This window comes from Triticum aestivum, chromosome 2B (assembly GCF_018294505.1).
Source record: "Triticum aestivum cultivar Chinese Spring chromosome 2B, IWGSC CS RefSeq v2.1, whole genome shotgun sequence".
NCBI lineage: Eukaryota > Viridiplantae > Streptophyta > Magnoliopsida > Poales > Poaceae > Triticum > Triticum aestivum.
Window position 1 is genome coordinate 790,856,323 of NC_057798.1, and position 22,127 is coordinate 790,878,449.

General features: G+C 47.8%; 1 non-coding gene across 1 annotated transcript; it reads left to right on the forward strand.

Annotated features, from left to right (window-relative positions):
- Positions 1 to 15,310: 15,310 nt before the first annotated feature.
- LOC123047682 (U2 spliceosomal RNA) lies at positions 15,311 to 15,506 on the forward strand. The gene has a single exon (XR_006423074.1). It is a non-coding gene; the product is annotated as a U2 spliceosomal RNA (small nuclear RNA).
- The last annotated feature ends 6,621 nt before the right edge of the window (positions 15,507 to 22,127 follow it).

The following is a 22,127-nucleotide window of genomic DNA, read 5'->3' on the forward strand; positions in this document are numbered from 1 at the left end:
CTTAACTCTATTTGCTCTTTTCTGTCAGCCACAGTAATCCCCCTGATTTCAATATTTTTATCTATTTCATCTAGTCTTTTGACAATGTCTTCCTATACCATGCATCTACATTTTTATTCCATCCTTTTGCTTTTTTCCTCAAATTCCTCATCCTGAGCTGCCATCTCTCAAGTATATCTCCATACTATCTTTCATTCCAGGTCTTCTGTATTAATTCTTTAAATCCCTCTCTCAGGGCCCGGGCATTTTCATATCTAAATATTTTTTTGTTCCTCCCCAGTATCTAGATATAAAGGTGTATGATCTGACACCTCCCTAGCAAAAGCTTGAAGGATAGTAAGGGGATATTTCTCTTCCCACACTGGGCACATTAAGACCCTATCCAATTTCTCAAAGGTTGGGTCTGCTAAATTATTGCCCAAGTAAACTGTCTTCCATTTAGAGGAAGCTCTCTTAATCCAGCCTGCTTAATAATTGCATTGAACATAAATGTCCATTGTTCATTATGCACTGGCTTGTTTTTTTTCTTTTTCATTCCTAATAATATTGAAATCCCCTCCTACCAGACAGGGTAAAGGGTTATCATGGTATACCCTGGCTAGTTCTGCTAGGAAGCATGCTTTCCCTTCAATCTGTGCATCTCCATAGACAGTGATCAAGTTCCAATGCATTTTAATGACTTTGTCAAAAAGCATAATTCTAACAAAATATATTCCTTTCTCAGTATGCTCTACATTAAATCTGTCCTGGTTGACTCCCACCAGGATCCCCCCTGACATCCCCCTAGGTTCATTCCAACACCACTCAAAACTTCTGCCCCCACATATATTATGAAGTTCATTTTTGGAAAACTTTTGTTTGATAGTCTTAGAAATCCCTATGAAGTCTAGTTTATGATCTACAATCAATTCCCTAACATATCTTTTTTTATGGTCTTGCCCTATCCCTCTAATATTCCAAAAAATTCCTCTCATTTTATTATGTATTTTTTCCTTCTAAGCACACCAATCCCTATTGATTGCTTCACACAGCTTGATACTGGTGAGCAGTTTTTCTTCTTTCCTTTTTTTCCTTAGAACATATTTCTCAGTTTCACAGATTGTTGTTCCTCCATTTCAGCATCAGAATGCTCTAGATCTGAGCTAATGTCATCTAATCCAACATCTCCAGTGTCTATATGCACTGGTGTGTTGTTCCCCTTTTTTTTCATGCCCCCATTAATATCTCCATTATCTGTCTTCCTAATCAGATTTTGAAAATACATTTCTCTTCTTGCTACCTCCATTTTTCTGATGATTTCTAAATTCTTATCTATCATATCAATGGAGCAACCCAAATCAATACCTACCAAAGAACTAAGATGTAACATTGAAGGATTAGCACAGTTTAAGTCCAAATTCTTACCATAATTATCTCTTTCTTCAGCTCTCATTTTGCCATCTCCTTCACTTTCTAATCTTCCTTTCCCCTGTTCCTCAGACTTCTCTTTAGCTCAAATTCCTTCTTCAATTTTCACTAATACCTCTATCCCATGCAGCTCTGCCATTTTTCTCCCAAGGTACCAACTGATTCTTGTCTAGCATTATAATCAGTGGGTTCATTCTATTTCCTAGACCCAGTCTCTTCTCTCTTTTCTTGATTCTCTTTTTCATATTCTTCCACCTCTAGATTGGCCAGTTTCATCTCATATTGTTCTGTATCAGCAGCCTCTTGTATCCGTTTCAGTATGTCTTCTTTTTGTTTGTCAATCAGCACCTCTAAGGTTTTCTGTGTATCTTCTAGATCCTTCATTCTTTTCTCAGCCTTGTTCCATAAGGCATTTTTATTAGGGAACGTTGCAGAAAATAAAAATTTTCTACTATTTCACCAAGATCAATCTATGAGTTCATCTAGCAACGAGAGAGAGGAGTGCATCTATATACCCTTGTAGATCGAGCGGAAGCGTTCAAGAGAACGGGGTTGAGGGAGTCGTACTCGTCGTGATCCAAATCACCGGAGATCCTAGCGCCGAACGAACGGCACCTCCGCGTTCAACACACGTACGGTCAGCGTGACGTCTCCTCCTTCTTGATCCAGCAAGGGGGAAGGAGAGGTTGATGAAGATCCAGCAGCACGACGGCGTGGTGGTGAATGCAACAGGGATCCGGCAGGGCTTCGCCAAGCGTCTGCGGGAGGGAGAGGTGTAGCAAGGGGGAAGGGAGGCGCCAAGTGCAAGGGTGCGGCTGCCCTCCCTCCCCCCTCTTTATATAGGGACCCCGGGGGGGCGCCGGCCCTAGGAGATGGGATCTCCTAGTGGGGGCGCCGGCCAAGGGGGGTGCCTTGCCCCCCAAGGCAAGTGGAGGCGCCCCCTCCCCTAGGGTTCCCAACCCTAGGCGCAGGGGGGCCCAAGGGGGGTACGCACCAGCCCACCAGGGGCTGGTTCCCCTCCCACTTCAGCCCATGGGGCCCTCCGGGATAGGTGGCCCCACCCGGTGGACCCCCGGGACCCTTCCGGTGGTCCTGGTACAATACCGGTGACCCCCAAAACTTTCCCGATGGCCGAAACTCGACTTCCCATATATAATTCTTTACCTCCGGACCATTCCGGAACTCCTCGTGACGTCCAGGATCTCATCCGGGACTCCGAACAACTTTCGGTTTGCTGCATACTAATATCTCTACAACCCTAGCGTCACCGAACCTTAAGTGTGTAGACCCTACGGGTTCGGGAGACACGTAGACATGACCGAGACGGCTCTCCGGTCAATAACCAACAGCGGGATCTGGATACCCATGTTGGCTCCCACATGCTCCTCGATGATCTCATCGGATGAACCACGATGTCGAGGATTCAAGCAACCCCGTATACAATTCCCTTTGTCAATCGGTATGTTACTTGCCCGAGATTCGATCGTCGGTATCCCAATACCTCGTTCAATCTCGTTACCGGCAAGTCACTTTACTCGTACCGTAATGCATGATCCCGTGACCAGACACTTGGTCACTTTGAGCTCATTATGATGATGCATTACCGAGTGGGCCCAGAGATACCTCTCCGTCATACGGAGTGACAAATCCCAGTCTCGATCCGTGTCAACCCAACAGACACTTTCGGAGATACCCGTAGTATACCTTTATAGTCACCCAGTTACGTTGTGACGTTTGGTACACCCAAAGCACTCCTACGGTATCCGGGAGTTACACGATCTCATGGTCTAAGGAAAAGATACTTGACATTGGAAAAGCTCTAGCAAACGAACTACACGATCTTGTGCTATGCTTAGGATTGGGTCTTGTCCATCACATCATTCTCCTAATGATGTGATCCCGTTATCAATGACATCCAATGTCCATAGTCAGGAAACCATGACTATCTGTTGATCAACGAGCTAGTCAACTAGAGGCTCACTAGGGACATGTTGTGGTCTATGTATTCACACATGTATTACGATTTCCGGATAACACAATTATAGCATGAATAAAAGACAATTATCATGAACAAGGAAATATAATAATAATCCTTTTATTATTGCCTCTAGGGCATATTTCCAACAGTCTCCCACTTGCACTAGAGTCAATAATCTAGTTACATTGTGATGAATCGAACACCCATAGAGTTCTGGTGTTGATCATGTTTTGCTCGCGGAAGAGGTTTAGTCAACGGATCTGCGACATTCAGATCCGTATGTACTTTGCAAATATCTATGTCTCCATCTTGAACATTTTCACGGATGGAGTTGAAACGACGCTTGATGTGCCTGGTCTTCTTGTGAAACCTGGGCTCCTTGGCAAGGGCAATAGCTCCAGTGTTGTCACAGAAGAGAGTGATCGGCCCCGACGCATTGGGTATGACTCCTAGGTCGGTGATGAACTCCTTCATCCATATTGCTTCATGCGCTGCCTCCGAGGCTGCCATGTACTCCGCTTCACATGTAGATCCCGCCACGACGCTCTGCTTGCAACTGCACCAGCTTACTGCTCCACGATTCAACATATACACGTATCCGGTTTGTGACTTAGAGTCATCCAGATCTGTGTCGAAGCTAGCATCGACGTAACCCTTTACGACGAGCTCTTCGTCACCTCCATAAACGAGAAACATGTCCTTTGTCCTTTTCAGGTACTTCAGGATATTCTTGACCGCTGTCCAGTGTTCCTTGCCGGGATTACTTTGGTACCTTCCTACCAAACTTACGGCAAGGTTTACATCAGGTCTGGTACACAGCATGGCATACATAATAGATCCTATGGCTGAGGCATAGGGGATGACACTCATCTCTTCTTTATCTTCTGCCGTGGTCGGGCATTGAGCCGAGCTCAATCTCACACCTTGCAATACAGGCAAGAACCCTTTCTTGGACTGATCCATATTGAACTTCTTCAATATCTTATCAAGGTATGTGCTTTGTGAAAGACCTATGAGGCGTCTCGATCTATCCCTATAGATCTTGATGCCTAATATGTAAGCAGCTTCTCCAAGGTCCTTCATTGAAAAACACTTATTCAAGTAGGCCTTAATGTTGTCCAAAAGTTCTATATCATTTCCCATCAAAAGTATGTCATCTACATATAATATGAGAAATGCTACAGAGCTCCCACTCACTTTCTTGTAAACGCAGGCTTCTCCATAAGTCTGCATAAACCCAAACGCTTTGATCATCTCATCAAAGCGAATGTTCCAACTCCGAGATGCTTGCACCAGCCCATAAATGGATCGCTGGAGCTTGCATACCTTGTTAGCATTCTTAGGATCGACAAAACCTTCCGGCTGCATCATATACAGTTCTTCCTTAAGATAGCCGTTAAGGAATGCCGTTTTGACGTCCATCTGCCATATCTCATAATCATAGTATGCGGCAATTGCTAACATGATTCGGACGGACTTCAGCTTCGCTACGGGAGAGAAAGTCTCATCGTAGTCAACCCCTTGAACTTGCCGATAACCCTTAGCGACAAGTCGAGCTTTATAGATGGTAACATTACCATCCGCGTCCGTCTTCTTCTTAAAGATCCATTTGTTTTCTATCGCTCGCCGATCATCGGGCAAGTCTGTCAAAGTCCATACTTTGTTTTCATACATGGATTCTATCTCGGATTGCATGGCTTCAAGCCATTTGTTGGAATCTGGGCCCGCCATCGCTTCTTCATAGTTCGAAGGTTCACCGTTGTCTAACAACATGATTTCCAGGACAGGGTTGCCATACCACTCTGGTGTGGAACGTGTCCTTGTGGACCTACGAAGTTCAGTAGCAACTTGATCCGAAGTACCTTGATCATCATCATTAATTTCCTCTCCAGTCGGTGTAGGCACCACAGGAACATTTTCCTGAGCTGCACTACTTTCCGGTTCAAGAGGTAGTACTTCATCGAGTTCTACTTTCCTCCCACTTACTCCTTTCGAGAGAAACTCTTTTTCCAGAAAGGATCCGTTCTTGGCAACAAAGATCTTGCCTTCGGATCTAAGGTAGAAGGTATACCCAATGGTTTCCTTAGGGTATCCTATGAAGACGCATTTTTCCGACTTGGGTTCGAGCTTTTCAGGTTGAAGTTTCTTGACATAAGCATCGCATCCCCAAACTTTTAGAAACGACAGCTTAGGTTTCTTCCCAAACCATAATTCATACGGTGTCGTCTCAACGGATTTAGACGGAGCCCTATTTAAAGTGAATGTAGCTGTCTCTAGAGCGTATCCCCAAAATGATAGCGGTAAATCGGTAAGAGACATCATAGATCGCACCATATCCAATAGAGTGCGATTACGACGTTCGGACACACCGTTACGCTGAGGTGTTCCAGGCGGCGTGAGTTGTGAAACGATTCCACATTTCCTTAAGTGCGTACCAAATTCGTGACTTAAATATTCTCCTCCACGATCGATCGTAGGAACTTTATCTTTCGGTCACGTTGATTCTCTACCTCATTCTGAAATTCCTTGAACTTTTCAAAGGTCTCAGACTTGTGTTTCATCAAGTAGACATACCCATATCTACTCAAGTCATCAGTGAGAGTGAGAACATAACGATATCCTCCGCGAGCCTCAACGCTCATTGGACCGCACACATCAGTATGTATGATTTCCAATAAGTTGGTTGCTCGCTCCATTGTTCCGGAGAACGGAGTCTTGGTCATTTTGCCCATGAGGCATGGTTCGCATGTGTCAAATGATTCATAATCGAGAGACTCTAAAAGTCCATCAGCATGGAGCTTCTTCATGCGCTTGACACCAATGTGACCAAGGCGGCAGTGCCACAAGTATGTGGGACTATCGTTATCAACTTTACATCTTTTGGTATTCACACTATGAATATGTGTAACATCACGTTCGAGATTCATTAAGAATAAACCATTGACCATCGGGGCATGACCATAAAACATATCTCTCATATAAATAGAACAACCATTATTCTCGGATTTAAATGAGTAGCCATCTCGTATTAAACGAGATCCAGATACAATGTTCATGCTCAAACTTGGCACTAAATAACAATTATTGAGGTTTAAAACTAATCCCGTAGGTAAATGTAGAGGTAGCGTGCCGACGGCGATCACATCGACCTTGGAACCATTCCCGACGCGCATCGTCACCTCGTCCTTCGCCAGTCTCCGCTTATTCCGCAGCTCCTGCTTTGAGTTACAAATATGAGCAACGGCACCGGTATCAAATACCCAGGAGCTACTACGAGCACTGGTAAGGTACACATCAATTACATGTATATCACATATACCTTTAGTGTTGCCGGCCTTCTTGTCCGCTAAGTATTTGGGGCAGTTCCGCTTCCAGTGACCCTTCCCTTTGCAATAAAAGCACTCAGTCTCAGGCTTGGGTCCATTCTTTGACTTCTTCCCGGCAACTGGCTTACCGGGCGCGGCAACATCCTTGCCGTCCTTCTTGAAGTTCTTCTTACCCTTGCCTTTCTTGAACTTGGTGGTTTTATTGACCATCAACACTTGATGTTCCTTTTTGATTTCTACCTCTGCTGACTTCAGCATTGAAAATACTTCAGGAATAGTTTTCACCATCCCCTGCATATTGTAGTTCATCACAAAGCTCTTGTAGCTCGGTGGGAGCGACTGAAGGATTCTGTCAATGACCGCCTCGTCCGGGAGGTTAATGTCCAGCTGGGACAGGCGGTTGTGCAACCCAGACATTTTGAGTATGTGCTCACTGACAGAACTATTTTCCTCCATCTTACAACTATAGAACTTGTCGGAGACTTCATATCTCTCGACCCGGGCATGAGCTTGGAAAACCATTTTCAGCTCCTCGAACATCTCATATGCTCCGTGTTGCTCAAAACGCTTTTGGAGCCCCGGTTCTAAGCTGTAAAGCATGCCGCACTGAACGAGGGAGTAATCATCAGCACGTGACTGCCAAGCGTTCATAACGTCTTGGTTCTCTGGGATGGGTGCTTCACCTAGCGGTCCTTCTAGGACATATGCTTTCTTGGCAGCTATGAGGATGATCCTCAGGTTCCGGACCCAGTCCGTATAGTTGCTGCCATCATCTTTCAGCTTGGTTTTCTCTAGGAACGCGTTGAAGTTCATGTTGACATGAGCGTTGGCCATTTGATCTACAAGACATTTTTGCAAAGATTTTAGACTAAGTTCATGATAATTAAGTTCATCTAATCAAATTATTTAATGAACTCCCACTCAGATTAGACATCCCTCTAGTCATCTAAGTGTTACATGATCCGAGTCGACTAGGCCGTGTCCGATCATCACGTGAGACGGACTAGTCATCATCGGTGAACATCTCCATGTTGATCGTATCTTTCATACGACTCATGTTCGACCTTTCGGTCTCTTGTGTTCCGAGGCCATGTCTGTACATGCTAGGCTCGTCAAGTTAACCTAAGTGTTTTGCATGTGTAAATCTGTCTTACACCCGTTGTATGTGAACGTTAGAATCTATCACACCCGATCATCACGTGGTGCTTCGAAACAACGAACTGTCGCAACGGCGCACAGTTAGGGGGAACACTTTCTTGAAATTATTATGAGGGATCATCTTATTTACTACCGTCGTTCTAAGTAAACAAGATGCAAAAACATGATAAACATCACATGCAATCAAATAGTAGTGACATGATATGGCCAATATCATATAGCTCCTTTGATCTCCATCTTCGGGGCTCCATGATCATCTTCGTCACCGGCATGACACCATGATCTCCATCATCATGATCTCCATCATCGTGTCTCCATGAAGTTGCTCGCCAACTATTACTTCTACTACTATAGCTAACGGTTTAGCAATAAAGTAAAGTAATTACATGGCGTTAAATCATTGACACGCAGGTCATACAATAATTAAGACAACTCCTATGGCTCCTGCCGGTTGTCATACTCATCGACATGCAAGTCGTGATTCCTATTACAAGAACATGATCTCATACATCACAATATATCATTCATCATTCATCACAACTTTTGGCCATATCACATCACAAAGCAATTGCTGCAAAAACAAGTTAGACGTCCTCTAATTGTTGTTGCATCTTTTACGTGGCTGCAATAGGGTTCTAGCAAGAACGTTTTCTTACCTACGAAAAAGCCACAACGTGATTTGTCAACTTCTATTTACCCTTCATAAGGACCCTTTTCATCGAATCCGCTCCAACTAAAGTGGGAGAGACAGACACCCGCTAGCCACCTTATGCAACTAGTGCATGTCAGTCGGTGGAACCTGTCTCACGTAAGCGTACGTGTAAGGTCGGTCCGGGCCGCTTCATCCCACAATACCGCTGAAGCAAAATAAGACTAGTAGTGGCAAGAAAGTTGACAACATCTACGCCCACAACAGATTTGTGTTCTACTCGTGCAAAGAGAACTACACATAGACCTAGCTCATGATGCCACTGTTGGGGAACGTTGCAGAAAATAAAAAATTTCTATGGTTTCACCAAGATCAATCTATGAGTTCATCTAGCAACGAGAGAGAGGAGTGCATCTACATACCCTTGTAGATCGAGCGGAAGCGTTCAAGAGAACGGGGTTGAGGGAGTCGTACTCGTCATGATCCAAATCACCGGAGATCCTAGCGCCGAACGGACGACACCTTCGCGTTCAACACACGTACGATCAGCGTGACGTCTCCTCCTTCTTGATCCAGCAAGGGGGAAGGAGAGGTTGATGAAGATTTAGCAGCACGACGGCGTGGTGGTGAATGTAGTAGGGATCCGGCAGGGCTTCGCCAAGCGTCTGCGGGAGGGAGAGGTGTAGCAAGGGGGAAGGGAGGCGCCAAGTGCAAGGGTGCGGCTGCCCTCCCTCCCCCCTCTTTATATAGGGACCCCAGGGGGGGCGGCCCTAGGAGATGGGATCTCCTGGGGGGGCGGCGGCCAAGGGGGGTGCCTTGCCCCCAAGGCAAGTGGAGGCGCCCCCTCCCCTAGGGTTCCCAACCCTAGGCGCAGGGGGGGCAAGGGGGGGGGGGCGCACCAGCCCACCAGGGGATGGTTACCCTCCCACTTCAGCCCATGGGGTCCTCCGGGATAGGTGGCCCCACCCGGTGGACCCCCGGGACCCTTCCGGTGGTCCCGGTACAATACCGGTGACCCCCGAAACTTTCCCGATGGATGAAACTCGACTTCCCATATATAATTCTTTACCTCCGGACCATTCCGGAACTCCTCGCGACGTCCGGGATCTCATCCGGGACTCCGAACAACTTTCGGTTTGCTGCATACTCATATCTCTACAACCCTAGCATCACCGAACCTTAAGTGTGTAGACCCTACGGGTTCGGGAGACACGTAGACATGACCGAGACGGCTCTCCGGTCAATAACCAACAGCGGGATCTGGATACCTATGTTGGCTCCCACATGCTCCTCGTTGATCTTATCGGATGAACCATGATGTCGAGGATTCAAGCAACCTCGTATACAATTCCCTTTGTCAATCGGTATGTTACTTGCCCGAGATTCGATCGTCGGTATCCCAATACCTCGTTCAATCTCGTTACCGGCAAGTCACTTTACTCGTACCGTAATGCATGATCCCGTGACCAGACACTTGGTCACTTTGAGCTCATTATGATGATGCATTACCGAGTGGGCCCAGAGATACCTCTCCGTCATACGGAGTGACAAATCCCAATCTCGATCCGTGTCAACCCAACAGACACTTTCGGAGATACCCGTAGTATACCTTTATAGTCACCCAATTATGTTGTGATGTTTGGTACACCCAAAGCACTCCTACGGTATCCGGGAGTTACACGATCTCATGGTCTAAGGAAAAGATACTTGACATTGGAAAAGCTCTAGCAAACGAACTACACGATCTTGTGCTATGCTTAGGATTGGGTCTTGTCCATCACATCATTCTCCTAATGATGTGATCCCGTTATCAATGACATCCAATGTCCATAGTCAGGAAACCATGACTACCAGTTGATCAACGAGCTAGTCTACTAGAGGCTTACTAGGGACATGTTGTGGTCTATGTATTCACACATGTATTACGATTTCCAGATAACACAATTATAGCATGAATAAAAGACAATTATCATGAACAAGAAAATATAATAATAATCCTTTTATTATTGCCTCTAGGGCATATTTCCAACAATTTTGTCTAGCTTTTTCTTCCTTCAAATTCTGGATTTTCCTGAACATGATATCCATTTCTTTCTGCATCTTTCCTCTCTCAGCAGCCAAAGTCTTATCCAAATGTCCAATAATTTCTTCTATTGAGTTTTTCATCATTTCATCCTTCCAATCAATCTCTTCAATTTGTTTCAGAGATAAGCTTCCCAAGGTCATTCCTTTTTTATCATTGCCATTTAAATTTGTCCTCTTCCTAGAGTCTTCCTCTTCATCTCCAACTTCCAAGTCAGACACTGCTTCAAATTTTCTTTTCTCCTCTTTATACCACCCCATCTCTGTCACTTTGTCTAATTCAACTCCAATTCTGAACATTAGTAAATCTGGGGAAGTGATTTCTACCTGGGAAGTAATCCTGCCCACATCCCTCACACAACACTTCACTCTTACTTTAACTTCATTGATAGTGTCCATATCAATCTCCAAGACAGGTCCCACAGCAGCAACCACTTCACACATACCAAAGAAATGCCTAAAGCAATCTGGCACTTTCTCAAATCTAACCCAGGCAGCATGCAACTTCCCAAATGCCAAGTGATCAAGTGACCAGGGTTGAACTTTTATGATGACACCAGTTTCCAGCAAGTTGAAGTCATTAAACTTTGCCAATTCCACCAATTTTGCTTTGTTAGGGAATTTCATCATATAACAAGTCTTTCCATATTGCTTTACTCTCCATTGCCATCCCCATTCAAACATCTCATTCAAGGATTTTATCAATTCAATTTCATTAATCTGACCATCTCTAATGATCACTACTCCCAAAGGATTTATATGTTCTGCAGTTAACACATCCTTGTAACTTTGCACCAGCAGTACCCCAAGACCTTTTGCAGCATACCCAACATATTTTGGTACTGGTTTCATCTGTTTCAGCAAGTTGCACTCACCAGTGATGTGATTATCCCTTCCACAAATCATACAGTGCCCTACTTTGCAATCTTTGGTAAGATGTCTAGGGTCTTTGCATTTCTCACATATCCGTCTGTTGAATCTATCATTCCTGCTTCTATCCTCGTTGGAGTTTTGCTGCCAAGCTCGACCACTCACCTGATTCCTGAAGTTTTTTTTGAAATGAAACATCCTTTTATTTATTAGTAATAATGGTTACATCGTCTATAAGAAAATTTACAATATCACTCATAGGTTCCTCAAACCAATCCCTTGTCTCAGAAAATTTAGCTACTCTAGCAATTTCATGAGCTACTTTATTTGCCTCCCTATTACAATGTTGAAATCTAACTAATGGAAAATCACAAGCCATAAAATAACAATCATTAAACAAAGCCGCTGTCGCTCCCGCTGTATGTCCTCCATTCTTCATTGTGTCAATTACTTCCAAATTGTCGGAGTTAACAAAAAGTCGGTTGCTTCCTGCCTTTTGAGCAAGTAATATGCCAAAACGTAGTGCCATGGCTTCCGTTGTTAAAACATCCGCGCACCAATCCATCTTCCAATTCCCTCCCACAATAAAGCTTCCTTTATCATCTCTAAGTATAGCTCCCGCTGTTCCTCTAAGCATGTCTTGATCGAATGAAGCATCGACATTTAATTTCACAAAACCTAGAGGGGGTCTCGTCCATCCCTCCGTTCTCTTCCTTGCCCCAGAGGATTGGGCAATAACATAGTTTGTCATTATAGCACATGCTCCTATTGAAATTTGGTATGCATCTTGGGTCTTCCCCTGATGGACTAGCAAACGTCTTTCCCACCATAAATACCAGGTTGTTATAGCGACCAGTTCGCGAACATTCTGTATGCCCACTGTAGATAGCTCGTGTTCTGGCATAAGAAGTAAAAATTCGAGTACTGCCTCTCCCGCATGATCGACCGCACAAGCTTTTTAATGGCTTCGTGCAATCCCAGCTTCTCCCACACCTCTTTTGCCTTTGGACACATAAATAACAAGTGTTTAGTATCTTCAGGCCCGTTCGAACATGATGGGCAGGTGGACGAAACTTTCATATGTCTATTAGCAAGTGTAACATGACACAGGAGGGTTCCGTGTAAGGTACGCCAAATAACCTGATTCCTGAAGTTATTCCCATAATTGTTCCCAGAACTATTGCCACTTCCTTTTCCTTTTTTTAATCAAATTTCCTTCACCAGCATCATCCCCTTTGACTATCTCTTTGTCATTGCTACTACCTGCTTTTTCCTTCTCAATATTGCCCACATGAATTCCATTTTGTTCATTCCTTGCACTAACTGAGACAACAAGGCACACAAGATCTGTTGTTGCTGGCTTGTATCAGAATTTCCTTCTCTCCTCTCCTTATCTTCTCTTTGCTCTTCCTCAGTTCTCTCTTCTCTCTCCACTTCTCTTCTTCTATCAGCGCTGTCTTTTCCTCCTTCCTTGATCTGTCAGATCTTGCCTCCCACAACTCCATCACCAGCACCCTCTATGTTTCGCAACCCTCTTCCCAAGCTGAAGCTAGATCCCAAGCGACCCCCACCTCTCCCATGGAAGTCATAGGAATTATCAGCAGAGTTGGCTCTGTTCCTATCTCCTCCACCAAATTGTCTTGTTTTCCTTCCATCAAAATCTCCAAACCTCCCTCCTCTGTTGTTTCTTCCTCCACCAAAACCTCTCCCGAAATTTCCAGCCATGGTATCTTCTTCTTTTTCTGGCGGCTGGGGGGTAAACCCTAAAAATGAGACACACTTCTCCTCCTCACCCTGTCTCAGCCTTCTTATAGGCTCACCATCCCCCTGGACATGGGCCTCCTCCTCAGCTGGGCTTTCCAGAGCCCAGCAAGCCAAGTCAAGGTCCCAGTCAATTTGAATTTCTCTCCCAACTGGGCCCCCAAACCATGTCATCGAATCTTCCTTAGTATTTTCCACTTTTTTACCTCTTTTTATTTCCTCCTCCCCTTTTTCCTTTTGGGGCATAATCGGAGTTTTTCCAATGACCAATTCCCCAAAATCAACATCATCTTCTCCATACCATGCATCAATGGGCTGGAAATTTTCCACGCCTCATTGTCACATATCTAGCATCCCACACTTTTCCATCCCCCCAATTCTGTCTTGTTTTATTTTTGTTATTGTTCCTATCATTTTCTTTTTTCTCCTCTAACTTATTTTCTCCATTATCATCATTTTGGAGTTTCTAAATTCTCCTAAAGCCTTTCCTCTTTCTTCTACTTTTTATTGTCAACCCAGCATCCCCCGCATAAAGCTCATCTACATCAATTGATGCAGTAGAGGAGTAGTACATCGATTTATCCGTACATGAAGATGTCGAAGAAGGGGTCCCCTCCCCCTCCTCCTCGGAGACCTCTCCGGCCAGCAGCCAGAAGCGACTGCCGGCCGGCGAGGCCCCTACTGGAGTCGGGAAAGGGCGCGAAGGCGCGGTGAGCGCCTGGGGAAGCGTGGAGACCGCCTCGGGAGCTCCGCCGCCATCTTGTTCTGCTTCCTCCTCGTCCTCTTCGATCATGATTGGTGCCAGCTTTGATCCAGGAACTGGCAACCCCATCACGACCTCCATCGGTGATGGTGGTAGCGGCGGCGGCTGAGGCTGGATCTGGCTGTACCTCAGGGACCTGAACACCTTCCACTTGTGCCTCTGCTCCGGCATCGGGGATTCCGCCTTGAGCATCGCCCAGAGCAGCACCCCCATCGCCGACTGCCTGTCATGGTTGGGGAAGCATCTCTAGATGTCTTCTCCATGGAGCTTGTCGCGCACCATCTCCGCCGCATCGTTGAGCTTCTTCGCCTTCGGGAACCACCTGTCGATCTCCCTCAGCCGCCCCATCCGCACCTCGTCGCCCTCGGCGAGCGCCCACATCTGCTGCTCGCGGTTCGTCATGAAACCCTAGCTCGCCGCGCAGAGGAACGGGGAAGGGCGGAGCGCGAGAGAGCGGGCTGCGCAGAGAGTGAGGAGGGGAAATGCGAGGAGTCGGGGCAGTCGTGGGGATAAAATATCCCCTTCGCTCCCCTCAGCCGCCATTACTCACCTCGTGACTCGCCACGCGCCCAAGCCGCCTCTCGTGCGCCGCGATTTTTGCTACGTGACACGAAAACTGCACGATGTCACCCTCGAACACGTCAGCCTCACCGCGCCATCCTCGCGCATCCACCGTTACCTCATCGGCGTTGAGGAGGATCAGTCGTCCCCCTCGCCGGAGAAGGGATCCCGGGCGAAACCGCAGCCGCGAGGCCCCTAGATCAGGGACGAACTCGCAAGGAAGACGTGCACCACACGCGAGACGTGCGACGGCATCCATCCCCCACCGTGCCGCTCATGTATGTTGATTCTTGGAGTGCTGTTAGCAATGACTTGATCGGTAAATCAATCTTTGAGCACCTGAAACCTTGGTAATCTGAAGTGGAAAACCTGAAACATCAACTTGTTCGTGTACATGACTGCGTCCGGAGGGACACCACCAACAGAGCTCGTGGCCCCTTCGATATCAGCATCCCGCTTACGGTTCAGATCACCATCCGAGGTATCAGCGTCCGTCCGTGAGCTTCTCCCCACCTTCATCGTCTTGAGAGAACAATACCATCATCATCGTAAGCCACGCCGGCTTCATATTACATAACCACGAGCCCATCAATACTGGGCTTTCTTCAACTAGAGCCCTCCCAAAATAACCAACCGACGGACAGGTTGCTCTCTTTGTGTTCGTGCCTGTTTTATTTAGTCCCACCTCGGGCAGCCACCAGGGAGAGGAGGCGAAGGCACGCTATATCAGGCTACCCATGGCATCAAGGAGAGGCATACCTTTCTCGGCCTTTTGGCTAAGATCAAGTGTAGTATCTGTTCTTATCAGTTTAATATCTGATATGTGGGCTACATGCCCACAATGATATTAAATTTATTTTTTATGGGGAAAGAGCCACCACAATAGCTTGCTATTGGGCCTCTCTTGTGTTGCCTAGGCGTTGCACTACCGCCTAGGCCGGCGCACCCCAACCAAATCAAATTAATTTTTTTTATTGTGAACCTCCCTTCTTACAAATTGGCAAAAAAAGTAGTAGACTTTGGTTTTGGAATCATTTGGCTTTAAAAGCTTGTCAATTTTGCAGTCACTGAGACTGAGAATGGACATGTTGTATGTACCCTGTGTTTGATGTTACTGAGGAACGATGGTGCTCCAGCTTTGCTTCGTCAAAGGCATGCTATCCCGTGCCATTTTCCGTGAGCAAAGTGAAAAGGGCAGAACTCAATTAATTTGCACCTTTTTTTTGGGCCAGTCACATTCCAACATTTGAAGGACACCCTCCAGGCACAAAACAGCATACCTCCATGAGTAGGCACAAAACAGCATACCTCAGGTAAGCGGGGAGGTAATATCATCGGGAGTCACATAACTTACGCTTGATGTTTAGTTTGATGCTAGAACTTTGAAAATACATAATTACAGTCACTTAACTTGACTCAAGCGTGCAAATAGGGTCACAAACACATATGCAGGTGTATGACCTCACTTGTCATGAGTGCTGCGCCTAGTGCGGCACATTTTTGCACGGAACATCCTTATTTTTTATATTTGCAGAAAAGGCCGACAACAGTGACATACTTTTGCGCAATAAATCCTCATTATTTTTTATAGTCGCCGAAGAAACAGACCGCAATATTGCTCCTAGATGCTAAAATTAATTGCTGAAAAAACAGACCGCAATACTGCTCGTAGATGCTAAAATTAACACAAGGAAAAAGGGGAGTGCCAGGTCTCAAACCTGGCAACCCATGCAGACGACGCACACAGGTTAAGCCACTGCAACATCCCCGTTCAATTGTATAATCTGGATAACAATGTTTTATTATTGAAAGAAGAAGTCATTTACTTTTTTGCATCATGAGCAGTGGATTCCACCTGTCATTGCAGAGAGAAAATTAACACGAAAAAAATGACAGCCACAGGTCTCGAACGCGTGAACTAACATTAAGGCAAATGCGGGAGAGCCACTAGAACCGTGAGCTAAGTGCGTCCACACTTTTTAAAGAAATTTGTAAGATAGTATGTAAATTATAATTATAGTAATAAGTATAACATTAAAATATTAATATGGTATAAATATTGTCCATACAAACGAAATAACATAGTTCTATAATTGTTCATGTATTATTTTAAAAAACATTCATATGTTAAATAATATTTATGAATTATAATTTTTTTTTCACAACACTTAAATAATAACCGTGACACAGACGATCGCCGAACAACGTCCCAGCCCAACCCACCGCAAGATTCCCTTCGTGTCATGCCGACGTGGCCGTTTCCCCTCTTCGGGACACGGCGGCAGCGACGCCCGTGAGAGGGGCACACCCCGGAGCCGCGTGTCGCATGCCTGCGCCTGCCACCACGCTTCCACAAGCATACGAGTTCCCACCGCAACACCTGGCGGCATTGCTAACCCCCCCTACCCCGTCCCGTCTAACCCTGACACAGACGACCGCCGGATCTAGCCTTTTGACTTTCACCAGACGGGATTTGACCCATGGACCTTTTCACCTGGTTGTCATAGCCTAGCCCATAGCTACACCCGTGAACACCGTTTTGGCCCAACCCACCGCAAAATTCCCTCCGTGTCATAACGATGTGGCCATTTCTCCCCTCCGGGACAAGGCGGCAGCGACGCCCCTGAGGGGGGCACACCCAGGAGCCGCATGTCGGGTGCCTCCGCATGCCACCACATCAACTTCCACAAGCCTACGAGGGCCCACCGCAAAACATGGCGGCATTGCTACCCCCAGGTACCCCGTCCCGTCTAACCCTGACACAGACGACCGCCGAAACTAGCCCTTTGACTTTCGCCGGACGGGGTTTGACCGGTGGACCTTTTCACCTGGTTGTCATACCCTAGCCCATAGCTACACCCCCGAACAACGTCCCGGCCCAACCCACCGCAAGATTCCCTCCGTGTCATGCCAACGTGGTCGTCCCTCTACGGGACACGGCGGCAGCGACGCCCGTGAGAGGGGCACACCCCAGAGCCGCGTGTCGCATGCCTGCGCCTGTCACGACGCTTCCACAAGCATACGAGGGCCCACCATAACATCTGGCGGCATTGCTACCCCCCAGGTACCCCGTCCCGTCTAACCCTGACACGGACGATCGCCGAATCTGGCCTTTTGACTTTCGCCGGACGGGGTTTGACACGTGGACCTTTTCACCTGGTTGTCATAGCCTAGCCCATAACTACACCCCCAAACATCGTTCGGGCCCAACCCACCGGAAAATTCCCTCCGTGTAATGCCGATGTGGCCGTTTCCCCCCTCCGGGACACGACGGCAGTGACGCCCGTGAGGGGGGCACACCCCGGAGCGGCATGTCGGGTGACTCCGCATGCCCCCACGCTTCCACAAGCGTACGAGGGCCCACCGCAACACATGGCGGCATTGCTACCCCCCAGGTACCCCGTCCCGTCTAACCCTGACACAGACGACCGCCGGATCTAGCCCTTTGACTTTCGCCGGACGAGGTTTGACAGGTCGACCTTTGCACTTGGTTGTCATACCCCAGCCCATAGCTACACCCCCGAACAACATCCCAACCCAACCCACCACAAGATTCCCTTCGTGTCATGCCGATGTGGCCGTTTCCCCTCTCCGGGACACGAAGACAGCGACGCCCGTGAGAGGGGCACACCCCGGACCCGCGTGCCGCATGCGTGCACCTGCCACCATGCTTCCACAAGCATACGAGGGCCCACCGCAACACCTGGCGGCATTGCTACCCCCTAGGTACCCCGTCCCGTCTAACCCTGACACAGACGAATGCCAGATCTAGTCCTTTAACTTTCGCCGAACGGGTTTGACCGGTGGGCCTTTTCACCTGGTTGTCATAGCCCAACCCATAGCTACACCCCCGAACACCGTTCTGGCCCAATCCACCGCAAGATTCCCTCTGTGTCATGCCGACGTGGCCGCTTCCCCCCTCCGGGACACGGCGGCAGCGATGCTCATGAGGGGGGCACACCTCGGAGCCACGTGTCAGGTGCCTGTGCATGCCACCACGCTGCCACAAGTGTACGAGGGCCCATCACAACACCTGGCGGCATTGCTATCCCCGTAGGTACCCCGTCCCGTCTAACCGTGACACAGACGACCGCCGGATCTAGCCCTTTGACTTCCGCCGGACGGGGTTTGACCGGTGGAACTTTTCACCTGGTTGTCATACCCCAGCCCATAGCTACACCCTCGAACAACGTCCCAGCCCAACCCACCGCAAGATTCCCTCCGTGTCATGTCGACGTGGCCGTTTCCCCTCTCCGGGACACGGCGGCAGCGACGCCCGTGAGAGGGGCACACCCTGGAGCCGCGTGTCGCATGCCTGCGCCTGCCACCACGCTTCCACAAGCATATGAAGGCCCACCACAACACCTGGCGGCATTGCTACCCCCCAATGTACCCTGTCCCGTCTAACCCTGACACAGGAGACCGTCGGATCTAGGCTTTTGACTTTCGCCGGACGGGGTTTGACCTGTGGATCTTTTCACCTGGTTGTCATAGCCTAGCCCATAGCTACATCCCCAAAAACCGTTCCGGCCCAACCCATCGCAAAATTCCCTCCGTGTCATGCCGACGTGGCCGTTTCCCCCCTCTGGAACACGGCGGCAGCGACACCCGTGAGGGGGTGTCACGTACCTAGCCTTGCCTTGCACTTGGACTAGCTTGGTTGCTGCATCATGTCTAAATTTCATTTAAACCTGAATTGGGGATTGTTAAACCCTAGCACCAAATGAAATTGAAATAGGTTCAACCTAAAATAATCTTCAATGAACCCAAAGTGCCCTTTGAAACTGTTCATGACTTCTGATAAAGGTGAAAACCTCCACCAAAAATGATGAACATATTTCTAGGCCATCTCTGGATTTTTGATTTAAATCATTATGTATTTGGATTTGAGCATGTAATTACTAGAGATATTTAAAATGGTCAAATAATTCTGAAACTAAATGTGAGCCACTGGATTAATCCACGGAGTGTCCACAAATTATTTCAGGATTTTATAAAATGCTTTAGTATTTTTACTAAAGCCAAAACAATTGCAGATAAATAGAAAATAGAAACAAATTAGAAATCAGAGAGGGAGGGATGCTCACCTGGGCCTCACCTGTGCTAGCCCAGCCCACCTAGCCTGGTGCCAGTCATCCCTAACCTCTACCAGTAGGAAGAGGTGGGACAACGCACGCGCGCGCGAGGTGCCATGCCTCCTCCTGCTTGCCGCCGAGCCTCTGGACGCGTGGGTGAACGCCCCAGAGCCGTCCCGATCCAGCCGACACTCCCACTCCTCCCCTGTTCTCTCCCCTCCTCTGTTTCTCTCAGGCACAGCCACCCGAGCGCGACCATCGCCGCCGCTCGCCGTTGCCGCGACCATCGCCGTCCCTACGACGCCCCGAGCTGCCCAAGAGCTTCGTCTCGTTCCCCTCTTCGTCATCACCGGCCCATGCAGCGCTGGACGCCCTCGAATGCCGTCCATGCCGTCTTCTTCAACTTCGGGCCACCAAAGATCCGCTTCGCCGCCCTGCTCAGCTCCGGCCTCCCCCGAGCTGGCTGACCTGGTCTTCATCTCCATTGTGAGCTCCTCCCCCGAACCCTCCTCTTCCCCGTCTCATTTGCACGCCGTAGTCGCCGTCTTGCCTGAGACCGAACCGTGCCACCTCCCGAGCTTCTCGCCGCCGTGCCCACAGCCACCGCAACTCCCAACCGAGCACACCCACGTGCTCACCGCACCGCGCAGGTGCCGTAGGAGCCAAGCACGCCACCCCACGGCCACCGCAGCCTTGTTTCTGACTGGCTCGAACTCCGGCCGCCGCCGAGGTCGACACCGCGCTCAACTCTCGCCGTCGGAGCCCCTTCCGCTTGCACGGGGAGATGCGGAGCACTCCCAGCAACATGCAGAGCCTTTCCGCCCTCCTTCTGGTCGTTGGAGGGCGAAACCTGAGCCCCTGCCGCGCCTGTTGTCGCCGGCGACGAGCCACCAACGTTTTAGGCCCGGTTGACCAGGGGTTTGACCTCCCCTGGGTCAATGATATGCGGGCCCCGCCCGTCTAATTAATCTAGGTTAGTGCTAATTAAACTAGGTTAGTTTAGTTAGCCACTGACACGGGGGCCCCACAGGTCAGTTTGACCTGGGCTGACACGTTGACTCGATGATGTCACCCTGACGTAGTGCTGACGCCGTAAATCTTTTTCTGGAATTAGCTTAACTCTAATTAATCAGAAAATCCAGAAAAAGGCTTAAACTTCTAAAAATCATATAAATTCAACTGTAGCTCCAAATGAAACAAATTATATATGAAAAATGATCAGAAAAATCCAAATAATCTGTTTATGGCATTATCATGCATGTTTGAACAACATAAAGCTGCCGTATACAACAATTTGAATATATGGCATTTGAAATGTCATATATGGAGTTTGAATTTGAATCTTAGAGTCAAACCAACTCCATCTAACTTGCTGCTAGTTGCATTAGCTCAAACCACAGCATATTGCCATGTCATGATCATGCATCATATTGTGCATTGCATTGATTGTGTTCTTCCTTGTTTGCCGGTGTTTGTCCCCTCTCGATAGACATGGTTTCGATGATGAGTTCAATGACACCGATGAAGAGCTATACTATGTTCAGAAGTGCCAGGCAAGCAAAACCCCCTTGTTCATTCTGATGCAATCCCACTCTCTCGCTCTTGCTCTTTTTTACTGCATTAGGACAACAATGATTCAACTGTTACATGTTGCGGTAGTTGAACCCCTTTCCTCTGCATGACCTGTCATTGCCACAGTAAATAGATGAAACCCACTAGCATGAGTAGGAGTTGTTTGAGCCCTGATGTGCCTACTCATTCATGCTTGTTTGTCATGCCTGCTATTGCTTAGAGTTGTGTCAGGTCTGATTCATCGGGGATGAATTGGAATGTGGTGAACATGTCCTACTGTGAGAGCTAAGTGTGTGAACACGATTTGGTAAAGGTAGCGATGAGAGGCCATGTAGGAGTACATGGTGGGTTGTCTTATTGAAACCGTCCTCAGGAACTGAGTTCTGTGTTTGTGATCCATGAACAGTTACTACCACACATTGGGCTCCAGGCACTCCAAGTTCTCTCGACTTATTAATCAACTCAATCTCTGTCCAGGAGTTGCAACTAGTTTCTGGTGTTTGTAGAATGTGTTAGTAGTCTACCAAGTGGCACCCGGTACAGGTGGGCTTGGGTCAGAATAGGCACCATGGCACGGTGTACCAAGCATAGATCCACCCGTCGAGGTGGGCTTGGGAACCCTGCACACATCGTTTGGGGCCGTGAGCGACACCCCGGCCGGATGTCCTTGCGGATGGAACCCGAATAGGCGATAAACCTGGACGAGAGACTTGTGTGGTTAGTTAGGTCGTGGCCGACACCCTCGCTGGGCTTCCGCTTGAAGGTTGCCGAGTACATGTCGTGTAAACGGTGATAAGTGGTGAGAGAGTGTGTGAAGAAGTACACCCCTGTAGGGTTAATATGATCTATTCGAATAGCCGCGTCTGCAGTAAAGGACCTCTGGGTTGCCTATACAGTTCATAGACAAGTGAAAGTAGATACTCTA